Here is a 6,100-nt window from a genome sequence, read left to right on the forward strand (position 1 = left end):
GCTGAAAACATTTCACATCGCCTTCAATTCTAGGCACAGACGTATGATATACATATAGTAGAGCTTGATTGCATGCATTTTTATTAGTAATTGCATAAATATAACTAAAAACACATAAATACATACATATCGACACATACAGACATATGTGAACCGCTATTTGGACGCAACAGTTATATGTACATACATACATCTTTCGTTTACTGCAATCACTGTCGCAAACCCCCCAAACCAAACCATTTGCAGGAGCAAATCGAGGATATAACAGGTGATGATGCATATGCAGCCGAGTTGGAAGAGCTGATAATTGTCACCAAAGGAAAGATAATGTCGCTTATCGCCGCCTTTGATGCAGCAAGCGAGACGAAGCCAGTGTCTTCTTCAGCCCCAACTCATGCTAGACTTCCGAAATTGGCATTACCCAAATTTAGTGGTAAACACTCGGAATTCAAAAATTTCATTAGCCTTTTTGAAAGACTAGTCCATAGCGACAACAGCATACCGGTGATCGAAAAATTTAATCATTTGATTTCGTGCCTCTCTGATGAAGCATTAGGAACAATAAAGGCGTTCCAAGTCACCGAGGAAAATTGTGAAAAGGCAATGGCTGGCCTAAAACGAGTATATGACAACGATTATTTGATTTTCAGGAATAATATTTCCACATTGTTCAATCTGCCGAGAATGTCGCATCAATCTGCATCATCTCTAAGAACTCTAATCGATACTGTTTCGTCGATTTACGGATTGTTACTGTCGATCGGAGATGATACAAAAATTTCGAATGCAATGCTCATTCATCTCGTTTTAAACAGTCGACCCAGTGACGAAACAAAAGTGGGATGAACAGCTTACTTATGAGAAGTTGCCGCTTTGGTCCGACTTTGAGAAAGTCTTGAATCGTCGATACCAGCATCTGTCTGCTGAAGAATCGACCAAGCCAAGGCAAGACAAAGTCATGCCAAGCAAGCAACATAATCGCAGTTCATTTGCTTGTTCTTCCACTTCCACCAACAGGAGAACTCAGCAAACTTGTAGCTACTGCAATTCAGGAGACCATGTAGTGTCAAATTGCCCTTCATTTTCGCGTCTCTCGGTGATGCAAAGGTTTGAGTTTGCTAAGTCGGCATCCCTATGCATTAATTGTCTGCGAAAAGGCCACGCTGTTGTAAAATGCAAAGCCAATAAATGTCGAGTGTGCAGCCGCTCACATCATACATTATTGCATCGATACACAGTGTCGGCTAATAGTCTCGCGTTGCCACCACCCCAAGAGAGTCCTTCTCCTCCATCAAATCAGGATCAACCTTCCACGTCACATGTTTTGCATGCGACAGCGTTGGACAGGGTGATTCTGATTCAGGGTGATTACGTCGATCGTAAGCGTCCGAACTAAGAGCGGTGAACACATTCTGGCCAGAGCTCTGCTCGACTCTGAATCATAAACAAATTTCATTACCGAGGACCTCGCTAATCGCTTACAGATCCGTAGAGAGGAGTCCTGTATTAACTTGCTTGGAATTGGTGAATCTAATTCTCAAGTAAAGGATAAAATACACACAGTGGTGAAGTCGCGAATAAATGGTAGTGAGTTCTCCTTTGATTTTTGGATCCTGAAATCAATTTCAGGTTATCACCCTGACCAGTCAGTGAATGTGACTGACTGGCGAATCCCAGAGAACCTACCACTGGCAGACCCTTATTTCTACAAGCCACAAAGAATAGATATGTTAATTGGAGCAGAATCGTTCTTTGAATTATTAGCTGTTGGTCAAATTAAACAAGGTCCTGACTTTCCAACTCTTCAGAAAACCCTTCTTGGTTGGGTTGTGTCGGGAAAATATGTTTCCAGGAGTTCTGCTCCTCAAATTACAAACAGTTTGAGTTGCAGTGAAGAGTTGCTAGTATCCATCGATAGGACCTTGAAAAAGTTTTGGTCACTGGAAGAAATGCCATCTACCAAGAAAATTGCCACACCTGAGCACAAGCTATGTGATGAACACTATCGTAAGACGACTCAGGTACTATCATCAGGTCGGTTCGAAGTAAGGCTCCCGTTTAAATCAGATCCAAATTGTTTAGGCAACTCCTTTGAGGTTGCGAAACGGCGGTTTTTGTCGCTTGAAAGACGATTGCATCGTGACCCTGAGTTGAAGAAAATGTACTTGGAATTCTCCTACTGACAATACGATTCCTTCTACTCCACACTACGTAATCCCTCATCAGTGTGTTCTGAGGCCCCAAAGTACGTCTACCAAGCTCCTAGTCGTGTTCGATGCTTCGTCCAAGACGTCCTCACAGGTGGCCTTAAATGACATTCTGATGGTGGGACCTACCATTCAAGAGGAATTATACTCGACACTGCTCCGTTTCCGTCTGCACAGGTTTGCCCTGACTGCTGATGTTAAAAAGATGTATCGCCAAGTGATGGTGAACGAAGCGGATCGGCAGTTTCAGCTCATAGTGTGGAGAAGAGACCCTTCTGAATCCTTGAGATTATACAAGCTCAACACTGTAACCTATGGGACTGGACCAGCCCCATTCTTAGCTATCCGGTGTCTGAAAAGGTTGAGTGAGTCGGCGAAGCTCTCATTCCCTAGAGCTGCTAACGTTATTGGGTCCGACTTTTACGTCGATGACTTGTTGACTGGTGCTGCATGCGTAGAGGAGCTAAGGCCAATTAAGTCCGAAGTGTCTCAGAATCTTCAGACCGCAGGGTTTGAGTTGACTAAGTGGTTTTCAAACTCACCCGAGATCACCGCATCTGAGAGCACAGCCAAACCCATAACAATCTCGGATTCAGAGTCGCAAAGGCGTTAGGAATCTCATGGTTACCTACTGACGATGCCTTTAAGTTCAAAATTGACAATTCAGTTATGGGTCTCTGAGCGACAAAACGGAACATACTATCGGTGACATCAAAGTTTTTTGACCCCCTTGGTTTATTAATTCCTATCGTTATAAAAGGCAAGATCCTATTGCAGGAGCTTTGGCTTAACAAACTAGATTGGGATGAGTCGATCCCGCTGCATTTGGAAACAGCGTGGAATAAGTTGAAAAATACACTATCTCAATTGGAAGACATATCCATATCTCGGTTTGTGTATTCCGATCCGATGTCACCGGTTCAAATACATGCCTTTGCTGACGCCTCCATGAGAGCGTATGGAGCGTGCGTCTATATACGTAGCAGAACTGCAGAAGGTTTAAAAATGTCATTGTTGACTTCGAAATCCAAAGTAGCGCCGCTCAAGACCACAACGCTCCCAAGGCTTGAGTTATGTGCCGCTCACCTTCTCGCAGATCTCTGTCACAGAATCAAGCCCCTATTAAACGTGCCCATTGAACAAGTCGTTTATTGGTCGGATTCAGAGGTAACTCTCCATTGGATCCGGTCTCATCCATCGTCGTTGTCGACTTTCGTTTCAAATAGAGTGGCTGAGATTCAAGAGTGGTCAGATGATGCTACGTGGCGGCATGTACCCACGAAACAGAACCCAGCAGATATTGTCTCAAGAGGTTGTGACGTCGACGAAATCGTTCAGTCAATTTGGTTCGAAGGACCATCATTTCTGAAAGAGGAAGAAGAAAACTGGCCCAAGAACGCTCATTTCGAACACTCCGATGATCTTCAGCTGGAAAAGAGGAAGACTGTGGTTGGGTTGACCGCGGCTGTGCGAAGTTCGGAGCTGTTAGATGTCATCGAGGGATTCTCGTCACACCTCAAACTGCTTAGAGTGTTCGTGTATGTGTTCCGCTTTATAAGAAAATGTAAAGACCCAAGCCTAAATTTCGAAAAAACTATCTCACCGACCGAATACAAGAAGCTTTTTATAAAATTGTCGAAATCGTCCAGCATCACGAGTATCAAGGAGAAATTGAAAAGGTTAGGAAAGGATCTACAATTGGTCCTAGTCTTCAGCGGTTGAACCCATTCATCCATGAAGACACAGGGACTTGGTGCAACTTTTCGTTGTTGCGAGTGGGGGGGCGACTAGCCAAAGCTCCTATATCATACGATGCCAAGTTTCCTCTGCTTTTGACTAAGGGCTCGCCATTCGTGCGAAGCTATATTCGTCATCTGCACCATTCGAATTTTTATGTCGGCCCACGAGCACTTGTGAATCTACTTCGACAGAGCGTGTGGATAGTGAACGCTCAGGAGGTCTGCTGTCAGACAGTTCGATCGTGTATGCGCTGTTTTAAATGCAAGCCTCGATTGCTGACGCAACTCATGGGGAATTTACCCGCAGATCGACTCCGTGCTCTCCGCCCATTTTGCGGCGTTGATTTTTGTGGACCAGTGCACACGACATTGAAAATTCACGGAAGGCCCCCATACAAGTCATACATTGCGCTTTTTGTTTGTTTTGCGTCCAAGGCGGTTCATCTAGAAATATTTTCCGATCTAACCACTGATTGTTTTTTGTTGGCTTTTCAAAGGTTCGTCGGGCGCCGAGGATATCCCCAAGTCGTTCATTGCGACAACGGGACGAACTTCGTCGGAGCGAGCCTCCATCTCAGCGCTCTGCGGATCAGGCTCAAGGAGCAAGGAGACGCAATTCGCGACTTCGCGTCAAAGAACGGATGCGAATTTGCGTTCATATCGCCGCGAGCTCCTCACATGGGAGGACTATGGGAGGCAGGTGTAAAAACTGCCAAGAACCTACTCCTACGGGCGGTAGGCAGCGCGCTCCTAACCGCCGAAGAGCTCGCCACAGTCCTCGTCGGCATCGAGGCCATAATGAACTCGAGGCGGCTGGGAGCCATCAGCCAAGATCCAAGCGACGGCGAGGCCCTAACACCCGGGCACCTGCTGACAGGCGGGTCGCTCATCGCCCCCCCCAGCACTGCGGACTCCGGACCAGGAGAGTCTCAGTTGCTTGCGGCGATGGCGACTTGTCTCGTCAGTCAGGCAAGCGTTTTGGCAGCGATGGTCCCGCGAATATGTCCTGGGGCTGCAAATTCGGGGCAAATGGCACCAGCAGCAACCGAACCCGATGAAGGAGACCTCGTCATCGTGGCCGAGGACAATCTGCCGCCTCAGGAGTGGCTCGTGGGGAGGGTCATCGCCACGCACGCAGGAGAGGACGGCATGGTCAGGGTCGTCGAAATAAGGACTAGCACTGGAGCGGTTTTCGGCGGCCCATACACAAATTAGCGCCGCTCCCAATGTGTTGAAGCCGATGCAGGCGTTCAACGGGGCCGGTGTTGCGTGACCTTCCATCCATGGCCACAATTATTAGTTATTGATCTGAATTATGAAGTCTAGTGTAAGTTAGGCTAGGGCAAAGCGGGAGCGCAATAAAAGCTCGCTCTCTCGCTCTTGGCGAATTCGCCCCGCTTTGCCACCGTAGGTTAGCTAGAGTAAGAGATTTGAATTGTGAAGAAAATATAGTTTGTTCGCCAACCTTGAATTAGATCGAGCGTATCAAGTTTTTCGCCCCCGCCAAATAAATACTTTAAATTACAGCCACCCAAAGTTTTCGGTAATTGATTAGAAAAACTCTTCTAATTTTTCAAATTTCTAATTTTTAGCCAATCCCGAAAGGAGACTGAATGGCCGATAGGATGTTACCGACTGAGCATGCTTATTTGGCTTCAGAAGTAATGTGATTGTGGCGTGTTTCCAAGCTTGCGGGAAGTGTCCCAATCTGAACATTGAGTTGAAGATCAGGAGGATGTATAGTAGGGCTTTCTTTGGGAGAGCCTTGATTAACACATTGTCTATTCTGTCTTTGCCTGGGGATTTATTCAAAATCAAGTTTTTAATTTCGGCTGTCAGTTCTGGGAGTGTAAATGGTCTGAGAGGACGTGTTTGTGTCTTTGTTGCTGCATCCTTCAGCTTCCTTTTCAGCTTCTGTTTCTCAATGTCTAGGTCTTTTTGTGTCGTCTCGCATTCCTTTTCTGAGCTTGTATGTCTGGGTTTGAATCGTTCTTCAAAGTGAGAGACAAATACTTCGGCTTTCTCTTCGTTACTTTTGGTCCATACGGGTCGTTGGTTAGAGTTCCCCGTCTGCGTGCAAATGGGCCAGTTTGGTTGTGGCTGTCTCTTGCTTGTATTTGTTACTTTCCAGAATTTTGCCATTTTGTATCTGTC

The sequence above is a fragment of the Drosophila persimilis genome, unplaced genomic scaffold (genome assembly GCF_003286085.1).
Source record: "Drosophila persimilis strain 14011-0111.01,24,50 unplaced genomic scaffold, DperRS2 tig00001427-arrow-arrow-pilon, whole genome shotgun sequence".
In the NCBI taxonomy this organism is placed as follows: domain Eukaryota; kingdom Metazoa; phylum Arthropoda; class Insecta; order Diptera; family Drosophilidae; genus Drosophila; species Drosophila persimilis.